Raw genomic sequence first — 18611 nt, forward strand, 5'->3', positions numbered from 1 at the left:
ATTTTCATACTGCTATGAAGAAATGACTGATGTAATCCCAGCACTTTGGGAGGCCAAGGCAGATCACGAGGTCAGGAGATCGAGCCCATCCTGGCTAACACGGTGAAACCCCATCTCTACTAAAAATACAAAAAAATTAGCCAGGCGTGGTGGCGGGCACCTGTAGTCCCAGCTACTCAGGAGGCTGAGGCAGGAGAATGGCATGAACCCAGGAGGTGGAGCTTGCAGTAAGCCAAGATCATGCCACTGCACTCCAGCCTGGGTGACTGAGTGAGACTCCATCTAAAAAAAAGAAAAAGAAAAAAAATTACTGAAACTGGGTAATTTATAAAGAAAAAGAGGTTTAATGGACTCACAGTCCCACGTGACTGGGGAGGCCTCACAATCATGGCAGAAGGTGAAGGAGGGGTGAAAGCACATCTTACATGGTGGCAGGCAAGAGAGCATGTGCAGAGGAACTGCCCTTTATAAAACCGTCAGATTTCATGAGACTTATTCACTATCATGAGAACAGCATGAATGCCCCCACAATTCAATTACCTCCCACCAGGTCCCTCCCATAGGTCCCTTCTTGACCTCCATTGTGGAACAGTAGACTGATTTCATCTTGATAGTTCGGGTCAGTCACCCCAGTCAACACTGTAACTCCCTTCTTAGCCTGTTGACTTAGAGGCAGGAGGAGCCCAAAGTGGCAAGGTGGTAGTCTTAACTTCCAGTTCAGTTGAATCATTGTGTCTTCTGATGGCAACATTCTTCCCTCTGGAACTCAGACCTCTAGGCCTTAGTTGACAGTAGAATATAACACAGCAGGAACAGGAAGCAAAAATTTTGCTAGTGAGTCACTAGGGGTGATGGTGAGCAGTGCCACTTTCACTTCTACCCGTTGATTCCTAGACCCGTGAATCCTGGCTATGGGAGAAATAGTTTCATACATTGAATGCTGATTCAGAGCACACACAGTCTTCTGCAGAACTTTGCCCCAGGCCTGCAAAGTATTGTCACCTAGTTGGTGTTGTGATTGTGACTTCAAAAGGCCATTCTTCCCATTCTATCAAGCCAGCTGCTTCAGGATGATGGGGAACATGGTATGACTAGTGAATGCCACGAGCATGAGCCCACTGCCACACTTCTTCAGCTGTGAAGTGAGTTCCTTTTTCAGAGGCAACTGTATGTGGAATACAATGATGGTGGATAAGGCATTCTGTGAGTAATCTTGGCAGAAGCATTGCATGCAGGAAAGGCAAATCCATATCCAGGGTAAGTGTTTATTCCAGTAAGAACAAACTGCTGCCCTGTCCATGGTGTAAGAGGTCCAGTGTAATCAATCTGCCACCAGGTAACTGGCTGATCACCCCAGAGAATGATGCCATATTGAGGGCTCAGTATTGGTCTCTGCTGCCGGCAGATTGGGCAATCAGTGGTGACTGTAGCCAGGTCAGCCTTGGTAAGTGGAAGTTCATATTGCTGAGCCCATGCATAACCTCCATCCATTGCCACCATGGCCATTTTGTTCATGAGCCCATTGGGCAATAACAGCGATGGCTGGTGAAAGAGGCTGAGTGGTGTCCACAAAATGGGTCATCCTACCTACTTGATTATTAAAATGCTCCTCTGCTGAGGTCATCCTTTGATGAGCATTCATGTGGGACACAAATATCTTCAGTTTTTGACCCCTCAGAGAGGTCCACCCACGTACCTCTTCCCCAGATTTATTTGTTACCAATTTTCTAATTATGCTCCTTTCAAGCCCCTGACCATCCAGCCTAACCATTGGCTACAGCCCACTAATCAGTATATAATCCCACATCTGGCCATTTCTCCTTCCAAGGAAAGTGCACAACCAGGTGCACTGCTGAAAGTCCTGCCCACTGGGAAGATTTCCCTTCACCTCTGTCCTTCAGGCATGTCCTAGAAAGGGGCTGTAGTGCTACAGCTGTCCACTTTCAGGTGGTGTCTGCATACTGTGCAGTACCACCTGTAAACCAGGCCCTAGTCTTGTCTTCCTCTGTCAGCTGATCATAAGGAAATCCCCATGAAGCCATCGGCGCAGCCTGGGAGAGAGAAGGCAGGGTGGCAGAAGTGGGGACCACAGGTATTTGACCCACTTCCTCATATAACTTTCTTGTGCCTTCAGGACCTGCTCAAGCCCAGTCATGTATATACCACTTCCATTGTATGACAAAATGCTGTTGTGCGTGCCCAACTTTATGGCTAGATGGGTCAGAAAGCACCCAGTTCATGATAGGAAGTTCAGGTCCTAGAGTAGCTTGGTGACTTGTAGTCAAAGGTTCAGTTTCCACCAAAACCCAGTAACAGGCCAAAAGCTGTCTCGCAAAAGGAAAGTAGTTATCTTCAGAAGATGGTAGGGCCTTGCTCCAAAACCCTAGAGGCCTCTACTGTGATTCACCTATAGGGCCCTGACAAAGACTCCAAACAGTATCCCTATCTGCCACTGACACCTCAAGCACCATTGGATCTGCTCAGTCATATGGCCCAAGTGGCAGAGCAGCTTGCACAGCAGCCTAGACCTCTTGCAGAGCCTTCATTTGTTCTGGGCCCCACTCAAAACTAGCAGCCTTTTGGGTCACTGAATAAATAGGCCAGAGTAATACACCCAAAATCCAAATATGCCCACTAGGCATTGTACCTCTTTCTTGGTTGTAGGAGGGGACAAATGCAACAATGCATCCTTCACCTTAGAAGGAATATTTCAACAGGCCCCTCACCAGTGGACCCCTAGAAATTTCACTGACATAGAAGGTCCATGAATTTTAGTTGGATTTATTTCCCATACCCTGACATGAAAGTGTTTCATCAATAAGTCCCAAGTGGTTGCTACTTCTCACTCACTGGGTCTAGTTAGCATAATGTCATCTATGTAATGAACTTGTGTGATATCTTGTGGAAGGGAAAAGTGATCAAAATCTCTGTAAGCAAGATACTGCTGGCCTTGCTGGCTGAAGGCAAATTGCCTCTGGTGGGGCTCATGGACAGGAGTAAAGAAAAAGGCACTTGCCAAATCAATAGCTTCATACCAGATACAAGGAGATGTGTTAATTTGCTCATGCAATGAACCACATCTAGTATAGCAGCTGCAATTGGAGTCACCACTTTGTTAAGCTTATGATAGTCCACTGTCATTCTCCAGATCCATATGTCTTCTGCATAGGCCAAATAAAAGAGTTGAGGCGGGGTGCGGTGGCTCACACCTATAATCCCAGCACTTTGGGAGGTGGAGGCGGGGGTATCACGAGGTCAAGAGTTCAAGACCAGCATGGCCAACGTGGTGAAACCCCATCTCTACTAAAAATACAAAAATTAGCCGGGCATAGTGGCGTGTGCTTGTAGTCCCAGCTATTTGGGAGGCTGAGGCAGGAGTATCACTTGAACCTGGGAGGCAGAGGTTGCAGTGAACCGAGATCGTGCCACTGCATTCCAGCCTGGGTGATAGAGTGAGAATCCATCTCAAAAAACAAAACAAAGAGTTAAACAAGGATGTTGTGGGGATCACCACCCCTGCATCTTCCAACGCCTTGATGGTGGCACTTACCTCCGCAATCCCTCCAGGATTGTGATATTTTTTTTGATTTACCATTTTTCTAGGTAGAAGCAGCTCTAGTGGCTTCCATTTGGCCTTTCCCACATAATAGCCCTCAACCCACAGGTCAAGAAACCGATGTGGGGAATCTGCCAACTGCTAATTATGTTGTCTATTCCAATTATGCATTCTGGCACTGGGAAAATGACCACAGGATGAGTCCAGAGACCACTGGACCCACTAAATCAGACCTGAGCTAAAACTCCATTAATTACTTGACTTCCATGAGACCCTACTCTAACTGGAGGGCCATAATGACATTTTGGGTCCCCTGGAATCAATGTTAGCTCAGAGCCAGTGTCCAGTAGTCCCTGACCAAGTCTGGTCATTCCCCTTTCCCTGATGCACAGTTACCCTGGTAAAAGGCTAGAGGTTTCCTCAGGGAAGGATGGGAGGAAGATTAACAGTATAAATTGTTAGCAGTGTAGTGGGGTCATTCCTTAGAGAGACACAGCCTCCCCTTCAGTTAAGGGGTTCTGGATCTATAAACTAGCTCAATTCTGAAAATTGATTGAGGGGCTTGGATTCCCTGTTTTTATAATTCAAATTAGTCTTTCATCCACTTGATTTGGAAGTTTTCTGCTTATACCAACTAAGAATGTAGTAGACTTCAGGCCAGGCGCAGTGGCTCACGCCTGTAATCCCAGCACTTCGGGAGGCTGAGGCAGGCAGATCACGAGGTCAAGAGATCCAGACCATCCTGGCCAATATGGTGAACCCCTGTCTCTACTAAAAATACAAAAATTAGCCAGGCGTGGTAGTGTGCACCTGTAGTCCCAGCTACTCAGGAAGCTGAGACAGGAGAATCGCTTGAACCTGGGAGGCAGAGGTTGCAGTGAGCCAAGATGGCACCATTGCCCTCCAGCCTGATGACAGGATGAGACTCCTCCTCACAAAAAAAAAAAAAAAAGAAAGAAAGAAAGAATGTAGTAGACTTCCTATTGATTTCACTTCTAGGAATGCCATGATTAATTAGCTAATGCCAGAGCTTTACATGAGTCAGACTATTCTGATTGCTGCTTTGCCTCTGCTGTCCATTACAGTAACTAGGCCCACCTTGCTCTTGACAGTTGAGTGCCACCACTTGGTCCCTGCCATCTCAGGATCCACTTATTCCCATTGCATTTCAGTTTTCCAATTGAGTGACTGCGGTTCCCACTGTAAGATCTGGTATACAGAGAAGAGCAATCACAGAGAGCTCCTCAGGAATGGTGGTACTCCCCTCACAAATTTATTTTGCAAGGTATTGGTGAAGGGTATGTTGTTAGGACCCTCCCAGTGGGGATGAGTAGGTCTAAAGTGACAAATCCACTCTAGCCTTCCAGTCTCCCTAAGCTTTGGATCCTTTCCTCTACATTAAACCAAGGGAGATGAGGCATTTCCAGCCTGCACAGTGGAGGACCATCTTTTGATCCGTGTTTCAGCTAAACAAGCAAATAAACTATTAGAAACCTTTTTCTAACTCCCCAAGCTGTAGCATTAAATGCAGAATCTCTGCTTAGTGGGCCCATATTAATAAATCCAGTCTGATCCAACTTTATGTTCCTTTTACCTGTCAATGAAAAGAGTCAAATTCTAGAAAATATTTGAAGAGATTTATTCTGAGCCAAATATGAGTGACCATGGCCCATGACACAGGCCTCAGGAGGTCCCGAGAGCATGTATCCAATATGGTTGGAGTGCAGCTTGGTTTTATACATTTTAGGGAGGCATGAGACATAAAATACATTTAAGAAATACATTGGGTTGGTCCACAAAGGTGGGACAACTCAAAAGTGAGGGAGGGTGGGGGTGTTGGTACACGGCTTTCAGGCCCTAGGTAAATTTAAACATTTTCTGGTTGACGATTGGTTGAGTTTGTCTAAAAAGACCTGGGGTCAATAGAAAATGTTCAGGTTATGATAAAAGATTGTGAAGACCAAGATTCTTTTGAAGTCTTACGGTGGTTGCCCTTACAGACAATAGATGACAAATGCTTCTCCTATTCAGATCTTTGAAAGGTGTTGACTTTTAGTTAATCTCTTTAGGATTGGGGGGGCCTGGAAGAAAAAGATCTAGTTATGTTAATAGAGATTCTTATAGATGCCAATTTCCCCCCACAAAAGATAGCTTTGCAGGGCCATTTCAAGATATAGCAAAAAAACATGTTTTGGGGTAAAATATTTTTATTTTCTTCCTTGTCTCATGATGTTATGCCAGAGTCAGGTTGGAAAGTAAGTTACCATATATAGGGTTAAATAAAACTCATCTGATGAGAATTTATGGTTTGTAGGGCATGATTCCCCAGACCCCTTAGATAGGAATTTGGGCAAGATTAAAAAAAAATGGAGCTTAGTCCTCACACCATTATCCCACACCTTTAATGTCCATTCCCACATGTGTTCTCCAGATTTCTGCTTCTATAAATTAGAAAACTCAAGTAGTTCTTTCCTCATGGGTCACACTCTGAACTTCATCTCTAGGGACCTACTGGCACTTGAGTCTAGTTACTGGCATAGAAGAAAAGAGTGGGTATTGGGGCTGGGTCCTGAGGAGAATCAGCATTGTCTTGCCTGGCAACTGCCTCAGGGGGGCCATCACTGTTTCCTCAAGCAATGCAGGATCAATCTCTTCAGACCATTGTAGAAAGGCTGATAGCAGCCTGGGTTGGGGAAGGGATGTTGCCACCACTGTGAGTGGGGAGGCCATCTTCTCCTCTGGCAAAAAAGGCTTATCAGAATTTAGGAGCTCAGTGCCCCCAGATTCATCAGAGTCCTCCCACACATCCCTGTCCCAAGTTATAGGGTCTCATTCCTTCCCTACCAATGCCCTTACTTTAACAGTAGACACGTGGTGAGGCTGAGCATGCACCTTTTGCTGTAAGTCTTGTGTCTGATTCTCAGCAATTTCAGCCCTTTGTCTGGAGAAGATAAGACTCTCATCCAGGCGATCATAGTAGATTTGAGGCTAAGTATGTGCTTCTGGGGCCAGAAGATAGAATCCCTGAGCTCATCCTTTTTTTTCAGCACTTGTCCAGGGAACTTAGGAACAACCACCCAACTTCATTATATTCCTTGGTTCTCTGCAAATGTTCTAAGTTATTATATATAGAGTCACTAAACCCCTCGACTCTGAGGAGCAGTGAATCAGAAGTATAAAACGCATTTATTTTTCACAACTCTAAACCACACCAAGGACTGTCAGTGTTCTCCATACTATTAGAAGTAGAGTCCTTAGCACTTTTAGGTCTAATCAGATTAAAGAGCCAACTCCAGAAACCCCAAAACCAACTAAAGAAATCCATCCTTAAAATGGATGGAAAGGATATGTGTTTGCTAAGCTTTTACCATTTACAGGGTTTTGGTTGAAACTGTAGGAATCTATTTGAAGAATTCAAATTATCCTGGCCAATAGGAAGGTGAGTTTATTTATGATCTGAAAATAATATTTAGTCTATTCTCCATTCTTCTGATGCCAACAAGGAAAGAAATCTGATCAAGAAAATGCCCTGATGTGTGTGGTTTTTTTTTTTTTGATATCAAGCTCCTGCCTTTGGACTCTGATATGTGTGTGTGTATACACACACACACACACACACACACACACACACACAAAAAGGGAGTTTGTTAGGGAAAACTGGCTCACATGATTACTAGGCAAAGTCCCACAATAGGCCATCTGCAAGCTAGGGAAGAGAGAAGCCAGTAGTGGATCAGTTCATCTCCAAAAGCCTCAAAACCAGGCAAGCTGATAGTGCTGCCTTCAGTCTGTGGTCAAAGCCCCAAGACCCCCCAGGAAGCCACTAGTCTAAGTCCCAATCCAAAGACCAAAGGACCTGGAGTCTGATATCCAGGGCACGAGGATCAGAAGGAAGCCGGAAGACTCAGCCAGCAAGGTTATCCCATCTTCTTCTGCCTGCTTTGTTCTAGCCATACTGGCAGCTGATTGTATGGTGACCACTCACATTGAGGATGGGTCTTCCTCTTCCAGTCCACCAACTCAACTGTCAAATCTCTGCTGATAACACCCTCACAGACACACCCAAAAACAATACTTTACCAGCCATCTAGGTATTCTTCAGTCTAATCAAGTTAACACCTAATAACCATTTCACCATCCTTCTACTACAGGCAATGGCAGGGCTGAAAAGGACTTGTGTTTGCTGAGCTTTTACCATTTACAGAGTTTTGGTTGAAACCGTAGGAATCTATTTAAAGAACTCATTATCCTGGCCAATAGGAGGGAGAGTTTATTTATGATCTGAAAATAATACTTAGTCTATTCTCCATTCTTTTGATACCAACGAGGAAAGAAACCTGGTCAAGAAAATGCTCTGATGTGTGTTTTTTGATATCAAGTTTCTGCCTTTGGACTCAACTGATATGAAGTTTCTGATTATTCAACCTGGGCAAGGCTCAAGATATTACTGCAAAAGCATTTTCTCCAATAAAGAGTTTGCTAAGCAAATTGACATTATGAACATGCTTTCATGGACTCATTAACCTACTTTAAAACACAAGTTGTTTATGAAGTTCACCAGGTGAGCATGTGGGGATAGAGCTAATGAATACAAATACCTTTTCCTAGCAGGCTCTCAATCTGTAAATATAGTTCAGAAGCTAGGAGTTATTTCCCGTTGTTGGAGGTATTCGGGAAAAAAAAGTCAATTTATTTTAAAATCATTAAAATTTTAAAAATGGATGCACTCTCCAAAACCATTTGATCTCCTCCTACACAGAATGACTTTTCTACTAATAACTCCAAGTTAATGAACATTTTATTCTATCTAATAAGTTTTTTTTAATTGCATGCACAGACACGGGAGGGTAGCATGCATAGTGGTTACAAATGCGGACTATAGAGCCAGACTCTGGGTTTGAATCCTGCTCTGCCATTCCACTTAGTAGGTACTTACACTGTTTGTGCCTCATATCCTCTTCTATAAAATGGGAATAGCAATATTACCTGCTTCATAGTTGTTAAGAAGGTTAAATTAGTTAATATATGTAAGGTACTCAGAAGAGTATTAAGTGCTATGTGCATTAGCTTTATTGTCTTGACTTAGCCAAATAAGCACTAGGCCTCAAACAACAAATCTGAACAACTCAACCTTACTTTGTTGTACCACCTGGGGAATTTGTATTTGCAAAAGAACCCAAGCATTAGATCATGGATGGGTTAAGCTGGTACTTCCTCAGCAGAATTCTAAGAAAGGTGTCCATGGCCAAGTAGGTTAAGGAATGGAATGGATAATGAAGGCTAAGGTTGAGATTTTTCTTTTTTTTAGGCAGGAAAAAGTTTACAGAATTCTTTCTGGAAAGAGAGATAATTTCTTTCCAGATTTATTTGAAAAGAGCACTCTATATCAGTTTAAGATTGTTTCTTGGAATATTTGTATTTTGTTTGACTCTACCACACCAGAACTGCAATGGGACGCAATGAATTAAAATAAATGCTTCTCCTCTCTCCAGTCCATCCCTCCAAGATGACAAAGAAAAGAAGGAACAATGGTCGTGCCAAAAAGGGCCGCGGCCACGTGCAGCCTATTCACTGCATGAACTGTGCCCAATGCGTGTCCAAGGACAAGGCCATTAAGAAATTCGTCATTCAAAACATAGTGGAGGCCACGGCAGTCAGGGACATTTCTGAAGCGAGCGTCTTCAATGCCTATGTGCGTCCCAAGCTATGTGTGAAGCTACGTTACTGTGTGAGTTGTGCAAGTCACAGCAAAGTAGTCAGGAATTGATCTCGTGAAGCCCGCAAGGACTGAACACCCCCACCCCGATTTAGGCCTGCAAGTGCTGCCCCACGTCTCCCACCAAAGCCCACGTAAGGAGCTTAGTCCTTAAAGACTGAAGACGGACTATTCTCTGCAGAAAAATAAAATGGACATTGTACTTAAAAAAATAAAATAAAAAATAAATGCTTCCTATTATAATAGCTTTTTAAGGTTTAGATTAATAATTTCACAACTCCTATTACATGCAAGTGCATCTTTGGGATGCAAGTACATACATGTTCAGCTTATTAGCATGTTATTTTCAGTTCTACTCAAAAAACATTCTCAACTTGGCTGACTCATTTTAATAGGGACAAAATTTTCACATTCCAACTTGAACAGGGAAGTGGTAACAATTGATTTAGATAGGAGTATCAGAATTTCATTTTGCTAAGGTCTTTTTTGTACTTCTTAATGCAGTAACACTTTAGGATAGAATGAATATTGTTGGTATCACCACTTCTGCAAATGTGCTCACTCTTTTCTGTTTATTCTAGAAGGTTTACTCATACACTAAATATGGGATGCACCAGTTTTTTATGCTGCAAGTTTGAAATAATACCATTTATTTCAACTACTTAAAAAATATGGGGCTGGGTGCAGTGGCTCATGCCTGTAATCCCAGCACCTTGGGAAGCTGAGATGGGAGGATTGCTTGAGCCTACAAGTTCAAGACCAGCCCGGGCAAAATTGTGAGACCCTGCCTCTACAAAGAAAAAAAAGAAAAAGAAAATTAGCTGCATCTTTAGTCCCAGCTACTCAGGAGACTGAGATGGGAGGATCCCTTGAGCCCAGGAGATTGGAGCTGCAGTGAACCATGATCATGTTGATGCACTCTAGCCTGGGTAACAGAGTGAGAACCTGTCTCAAAAAAAAAAACAAACAAACAAAACCAAAACAAAAGACTTTGGGTTATAACTCAGAATACGTTAGTTTGGTGAATTTCTTCCAGAAAAAGAAACATTCAATGTTTGATTACCTGCCTTTGAAAAAACTGGCTGTCCTTCTGAAAAGACTTCACAGATAAAATTGCAAAGAATGCAGGTGTAGAGAGAACTGAGATAACAGCTTGTCCAAAAGGAAATGAGAGTAATTTGTTGAGCAATTTAATGGATCTGAGGTACACTGATCTGATGAGGTAAATTGCTAACCATTACCATAATGTCCTAAGGGAAACAGAAGGGATCACATCAGGGCCCCCTAACTAAAACTGAAATATGTTATTGTTTCTGGCCACTCATGGATGGCAGACAGAGTGACATTGAGAGCATGCACCTGGGTTGGAATCTCAGCTGAGCCCCTTTATACAAGGGCTAGGCAAACCTGGGAAAGTTAGTAAAACAGTTGTTTGCCTCATCTGTACAATGGAGGACACAATATTCTATTTTATTTGTAATAATGCATATCATGTTAGTTATCTGTTGCAGCATTAGAAACTTAATGGCTTAAACAACACATATTTAAAATCTCGAAGTTTCTGAAGGTCAGTGTTCCAGGCTTAGCTGGGTGATTCTGCCTCAAGGTCTCTCACAAGGGTGCAATCAAGGTGTCAGGACTCTGGTGATATGGTTTGGCTGTGTCCCCACCCAAATCTCATCTTGAATTGTAGCACCCATAATTCCCATGTGTTGTGGGAGGGACCCAGTGGGAGGAAATCGAATCATGGGAGCAGGTCTTTCCCATGTTGTTCTTGTGGTGGTGAATAAGTCTTATGAGATCTGATGGTTTTATAAAGGGGTGTTCCCCTGCTCAAGCTCTCTTTCCTGCTGCCATGTAAGATGTGATTTTGCTCTTCATTTGCCTTCTGCCATAATTGTGAGGCCTCCCCAGCCATGTGGAACTGTGAGTCAATTAAGCCTCTTTCCTTTATAAATTACCCAGTCTCAAGTATGTCTTTATTAGCTGTGTGAGAACAGACTAATACATCTGATCTCATCTGGAGGTTTGAATGAGGGAAGATCCACTTCTAAGCTCACTCTGTGACTGCTGGTAGGCCTCAGGCTGTCATTGGCTATTGACTGAAGACTTTAGTTTCTCCCCTGGTGGACCTCTTCCTAGGGTGGCTCACAACACAACAGCTGGCTGTCCTCAGAGGAAGCCAGGGAGACAGTGCGAGGGAGTGAGGAAGATGGAAGTCAGTCTTCTCGCAACCTAATCTTGGAAGTGACATCCAATCACTTTTGCCATATTATAGTCCCTAGAAGCCAGTCATTACCCCAGCCCACTTTCAAGGGGAGAGGATGACACAGCAGGAGATGAGGACAGTGAAGGCCATCTCAGAGGCTGCCGACCATATATACAAATACATGCCTTTCCTGACTTCTAGCACCAGTCTCAGGAAGGAGTTTGTAACCTCATGCAGGATTATATAGTTCCTGGCAGAAATCAGCTCTGCCCAAGGATTAAGGACAGCTGAATTTGACACCTATAAAGCATCACTCTTGAATTCTTCCTGAATTCAGTAAAATGAGTCTGTTAATTTACTCATTGCTAGAGTTTCTGCCATATCAGTATATTCCCAGTGGAACAATGAAGATTAACCTGAAAAATTAGTCATGGTTATAGCATCCCGAATGGCACAAAAAATCAAGGAAATATTCTTTCGGTATTCAAAAGCTATTATTCAGCAATGAAGTTGCTCATGCCGTTGATGAACAAGTAAGGGAAGTTCCAGCACAGTAGTGCAGAAGCTGAAAGGAGGCTCACTTTAATGAATGTAATTTTTATGAGGGTAAAACATAGTTTAACAGATCATATATCAGATGAAATGATAATAAATTTATTGTGAAAAGGGTTAGCAGATTAGGATGCAATCTTATTTGTCATATCATGCTTGAATTATACCCTAGCTTGACTATGCACTAACGAATTCGACAAAAATCAAGGAAAACATTCTATGAGAATCAATTGGCTATGTGGAATTTATAACAGAGTATGAATATTCTATATTTTTTGTAAGTTGTGACTTCCTGATTGAAGGCATAGGCATCAGCTTACTACCATTCATTATCATGTTTGCACTAAGGCAATGATAATTGATAAAAACTCCTGAGTACTGGTGAGGAAAGTTCTGAAGCTTTAGTAGTTCTGAAAGAAATACGGGCAGGAGGTTCTAGATGTAGAGGAAGAAAAAAACTTTTCCTATACCCTCTTGGGTTTAGGAACTGGGGCCTGTGACTTAAACTGACAAATGACAGATTAATAAAAAGTTATTTTATATGCACATAGGGAGGGAGGTGTCACAGGAAAGAAGTGAAAACCCAAATCAGTCAGGCCTAAGAGCTTATATATCATCTTAACAAAGGGTGATAAATTCTGGAGAAATGATATGACAAAGGAAAAGGGGCTTGGGCTTCTAATGGTGGTACATTGTGGGAGGGTAAATATATGGGGGAAGCTAATTGAAGAAAAGGGTTATGGTAGTAAGGTTTTTTTGTGCAGACTTGTCTCAGTGCTGACTTGCCAGCTCCTGTGACACTGGTTGTTCTCTGCCTTCTGGTATGGGAGAGGGGAAGGAAGATACTTTTACAAATGGCAATTTGTTATATTTACCCTACTTTTAGGCAGAGAAGGGGAGGGTAAAGAGTTCCTTCTGAATCTGCTATTTCTCAATTGCTTTAACCTCAAAATAATCCTTATGCCAAAGTGGCATATTTGGGGGTGGTATATTCTGATCCCCTTCACCAGACTCTCAATCCATCACCAATAAACAGTCCTTAGACAAATTATTGTGCAAGCTGTCTCACATATCTTCAAGTGGAATTTTTCACTGTCAAAGGCGTACTTTGGAAGCTGACCCAGCCTAGAGTCTAAGGAAGGCCTGAGCCAGGCAAAGTCTCCAGACATAGTGCGGTAGAAATGACAGCACTCTGGGTGGGACAGTTTCCCAAGGTGTGCGGAGCCACATTTGGAAGGATCAGATTGGTGTCTCATGGGGCTGATGTGAAAGTCTGCTGACAAAAGGGAGCTTCTGATCTGAGAAGAGCCTGCTGGGTGGTGGCAATGTCCACTTGGATTCTTTTGAGGTTCACACTGGCTGGGTTTTGGATACCAGCACCTCTGCCAATCCAGCATCAAGTGTTCTGTGCTTCAGGCACTCCAGCGTTCTTGTGATACAATTTTTCTAGCTCTTCGCTTCTGCCGTGTCTATGCTTCTCTTCTTTACCTAAAGGCTCTGCTTACTTATGGATTCTATTGCCTGATGACATTTGCTCAATGGCTTTTTTTGATTCATCTTTCAGTTTCTGCTGCCAATATGGAGTTCCCGTCTGCCTCATATTTAATTTCTGCCTTCTCCCAATGTGGAGCAGTTACCTGGCTCTCTTTACACAGTCTATTCTGGGATATTGGAAAGATCTAGTTCTGGGTGCGCAATCATGTTGACCTAAAGCTACCACATTGGTTGGGTGTGGTGGCTCACACCTGTAATCCCAGCATTTTGGGAGGCCAAGGCAGGTGGATTACCTGAGGTCGGGAGTTCCAGATTAGCCTGGCCAACATAGTGAAACCCCATCTCTACTAAAAGTACAAAAATTAGCCGGGCATGGTGGTGGGTGCCTGTAATCCCAACTACTCAGGAGGCTGAGGCAGGAGAATCACTTGAACCCAGGAAGTGGAGGTTTCAGTGAGCCAAGATCATGCCACTGCATTCCAGCCTGGGTGACAGAGGAGACTCCGTCTCCAAAAAAAAAAAGAAAAAGCTAAAAAGCTACCACATCCTCCTTTCTTCCACACCCAGGGTGAGTGTGGACACCTCACAATTGAAGGGAGAAAAGGCACAATTCCCCTTCTATAGAGAGACTCTTTTGCAAGGCAGGTGCTACAATCTTGTGTAATCGCATGCACATAATCACAATCACATACCTCACATTGCCTTTACCATATTCCATTGGTTATAAACAAGTCACAGGTCCCACCCACATTCAAGGGGAGGGGCTTACATAAAGACATGAATATCAGAAGGGGGAACCATGGGGACCACTTTAAAGTCTATCCACCACATCTCCTTTTTCTCCTTCAGTCCGTGACTGTTCCTCAGTTTGTCCTCTTCTTTCATAACCTTGACTTTTTCGAAGAGTACTGACTGTTTATCTTGCAGAATGTTCTCCATCAGGTTAGTCTGACGTTTTCTCATTATTGGGTTAAGGTTATGTATTTTTGACAAGAATACCACAGAAGTGACATGCCCTTCTCATTACATCTTACAAGAAAGTACATGATGTGGATGTTTTGTTATGTTAGCCTAGATCATATGGTTAAGGTAAGGTATGCTGGGTTTGTCCACTGTGAAGTTACTTTCCCCTCTTTGTAAATAATAAATATCTTGGGATAGAAACTTTGAGACTATACAAATACACTGTTTCTACTTGAATTTTTTCCCACAACTTTAAGATTTCATTGATAGATTATGTCTGCAACAATTACCAATGGTGATTTATCATTTCTCTCATTCCTTTTACATTTATTAATTGGAATCACTCCAGAAGAAAGATTTATCCCTCTCTTCCACATATTCATATATTCAATCATTTATTTATGTCATTATGGACTCTCAGATGTCTATTTTATTCTGTGGGTTATAATTCAATACTATCATTACAGATTTTGTGGTTCTAATTGTCCTAGCTTTGGCAACTGGGAGTTCTTTCAGGCTGGTTTCTGTGCCCTTTTGATATGCCTTAATTTTTTTTTTTTTAATACCTCATTACTTTCTAGCACAAGAGGCTTCAGCCTTATTTTGTATTCTTTCTGCCTCAGCCCTGGAATCAACTACTTCTCCAAGGAGCCCTGGTTTCTTTTATCAAAGAATAGTATTTAGAAACCAAGATCTCAGTACTAGGTGTGTTCATTGCTATTGTAATTTTATTGCTTTTAGACTCTCTCAGTGGACAGAGCTAGGAAATACAAACATGTTTACCAGCACATTCATATACACATATTTATATCTACCTCTATGTATGTATATTAAAAACCTAGGCATTCATACTTGTATTAGTCCATTTTTACACAGCTGATAAAGACATACCCGAGATCGGGTAATTTATACAGGAAAGAGGTTTAATGGACTTACAGTTTCATGTGGCTGTGGAGGCCTCACAATCATGGTGGAAGGCAAGGAGGAACAAGTCACGTCTTACATAGATGGCAGCAAAGAGAGAGCTTATGCGGGGAAACTCCCTCTTATATAACCTTCAGATCTTGTGAGGCTTATTCACTACCATGAGAACAGCGTGGAAAGACCTGCTCCCATGATTCAATTACCTCTCACCAGGTCCCTCCCACAACATGTGGGAGTTCAAGATGAGATTTGGGTGGGAACACAGCCAAACCATATAAATACTGATACCTCTATTTCCTGTCTAATGCCGCCAGGTTATTCTAGCTTTTCCTCCTTCTTTGTAATTTCTTTCACTGACAGAAGGCTGGCTCTCATTACCAGCAATATACCTACCTACTTATTCAAACCTAGTATACATATAAAATAGTTTCAGAATTGCTAACCCATATCCTTGTAAGAAAAAATTTGTGGCTGGGCACAGTGGCTTATGCCTGTATTCCCAGCACTGTGGGAGGCTGAGGTGTGAGGATCACTTGAGTCCAGGAGTTCAAGAGCAGCTTGGACAACATAGTTAAGACCTCACCTTTACAAAATATCAAAAAATTAGCTGAGCATGGTGGTAATGCCTGTTGTCCCCGTTACTTGGGAGGCTGAGGTGGGAGGATAACTTGAGCCCAGGAGGTCAAGGCTGCAGTGAGCTGTGACAGTATTGCTGAACTCCAGCCTGGACAACAGAGCAAAACTCTGTCTCCAAAACAAAACAAAACTAAATGAAACAGAAAATAAAGCAAATTTGTGAACTAGAGTGCAGTATTTGTATACAGTTCTTTTTGTCTTTAGCCTTACAGTAACCAGTTAAAATATTGCTTTCTAAAGTAACTTGTTAGGTTTTTTTTTTTAATCGCTCTCTTCAGTATAGTCACATGATTCATCTATAATACATTTATGTTCATTTAAAAATTTTATTTATTTTTATTCTAAGCAAATTAACATAGAATGTGGATTTTTTGTTTGAGATGAAGTCTTGCTCCATCGGACAAGCTGGAATGCAGTGGTACGATTTCAGCTCACTGCAACCTCCACCTCCCCAGTTCAAGCAATTCTCCTGCCTCAGCCTCCTGAGTAGCTGGAATGACAGGCACCTGTCACCAAGTCTGACTAATTTTTGTATTTTTAGTAGAGATGGGGTTTCACCATGTTGGTCAGGCTGGTCTCAAACTCCTGACCTCAGGTGATCTGCCCACTTTGGCCTCCCAAAGTGCTGGGATTACAGGCATGAGCCACTGTGCCAGGCCTGGTGAAACAATTTTGAGAGAGACAGAAAAGAGGAAAGGCAAGCCACTGAGTTAGAATAAAGAGCCGTCAATGCTGAAAGCCCTTCAAAATGCACACAATTTTTTCAAACTTGTTTCAGCTTACCAGCCACTTGAAACTATCAGTTAACTCTCTTTTCCTCAAACCCCAACATTCAAATTAAGGAAAAAAAGAGTAATTTTATTAACTAAATATGTAATTTTAAGTAAAGATGAACTAAGTAACCAAATAGAGAAATATCTCCAAATCCATAGCATTTCTCCAAAACAAGAACGATAGAAGGGGAATAAAGTGGGGAATTCCACTTATAATTTAATAGGAATTACTTATATATGCGACCTAAGAAATCTGACTAGATTGAGATACCATGTGGCAGAGAGGAAACTTGATCTTTATATCAATTCATCCCAAAATAATGTATAATTTACTTATTAACAATTTCAATCAGAAGCCTTATACAACATTAGGGGGCAGCTCAGGGGGCTTAAGAAAGAAAATCAGTAATTAGTCTGAAAGGGCAAATGGGCAAAAGAGTTCATTATAAAATTGAGCCGCTTCTCCCATGGGCTCCATGGTGGGTAGTAGCAAGGATTTAGCACCCAACAACTGCCAGGTGTAGCTGCTGCCAGCTAATATTATACATTATGCATGAGGAACCACAAACTGAGGCATTTGAACTAGAGTGACTCCATATTGGACAGGGGCAGGGTAAAATAAGACTGAGACCTGCTAGGCTGCATTCCCAGTAGGTTAGGCATTCTAAGTCAGCACAAGATACAGGTCATAAAGAGCTTGCTGATAAACAGGATGCAGTAAAGAAGCCAGCCAAATCCCACCAAAACCAAGATGACCATGAAAGTGACCTCTGCTTGTCCTCTGCTCATTATATGCTAATTATAATTCATTAGAATGCTAAAAGACACTCCCATCAGTATCACGACAGTTTACAGATGCCATGGCAACCTTAGGAAGTTACCCTATATGGTTTAAAAGGAGAGGAACCCTCAGTTCTGGGAATTGCCCACCCCTTTCTGGGAAAACTCATGAATAATCCACCCCTTGTTTAGTATATAATCAAGAAGTAACATTAAGTATCCTTCTTAGTGGAGCAGCTCAAGGTTCTGCTCTGCCTATGGAGTAGCCATTTTTTTCATTCCTTTACTTTCTTAATAAACTTGATTTCACTTTGCACCGTGGACTCGCCCTGAATTCTCTCGAGAGATCCAAGAACCCTCTCTGGATTCTGAGGTCTGGATCAGGATCCCTTTCCAATAACAAAATCAGTAATAGTATTGATTATTTAATCAACAATGTTAGAAGAAAATGGTATGGTCCAACAATATTTTTAAAGTATTAACTGATTTGTACACCAAATATTCCCCCATCCTGGACCCTCTACCATTCAAGCAAGACCATTCTGAGCTCCGCGTGGAGAGTAGAAAATATAATTAGAGTCTTCTGATTTTTATTAGACCAAAGCCTTTAGATAAAAGAAAGAACTCAGACTAAACAAAGCATTTCAGAGAAAAATCACTCAGGCCTAATGAAAAGCTATCCACTGGAATTAGAGCTAAGCGATCTTGCAGGGGAATTCTCAGGGCAGGATTCAGGAGTGTGTGTTTTTACAAGCACTCCAGGGGATTTTTGTGCTTGCTGGAGCTGGAAAGACGGTGGGTTAGTTGTTTCCCGCCTGGCTGCACGGTAGCCTCACCTGAGGGTTTAATTTTCTGGCGCAGGGGAGAGGAAAAGCCAGGCAGCAGATTTTTTTTTTTTTTCCCTAAGCTTCCCAGGTGATTTTAACGACTAGTCAACCCTGAGAACTTTCCTTGGTAAAGTTTATTTGCTTCCCCACAACGCTTTTAGGCATTTTATTGCAGTCAAAC

At 42.3% G+C, this 18611-nt stretch overlaps 1 pseudogene; it reads left to right on the forward strand.

Annotated features, from left to right (window-relative positions):
* Positions 1-9060: 9060 nt before the first annotated feature.
* Positions 9061-9410, forward strand: LOC105546967 (annotated as a pseudogene).
* The last annotated feature ends 9201 nt before the right edge of the window (positions 9411-18611 follow it).

The sequence above is a fragment of the Mandrillus leucophaeus genome, unplaced genomic scaffold (assembly GCF_000951045.1).
Source record: "Mandrillus leucophaeus isolate KB7577 unplaced genomic scaffold, Mleu.le_1.0 Scaffold376, whole genome shotgun sequence".
Taxonomy (NCBI): Eukaryota; Metazoa; Chordata; class Mammalia; order Primates; family Cercopithecidae; genus Mandrillus; species Mandrillus leucophaeus.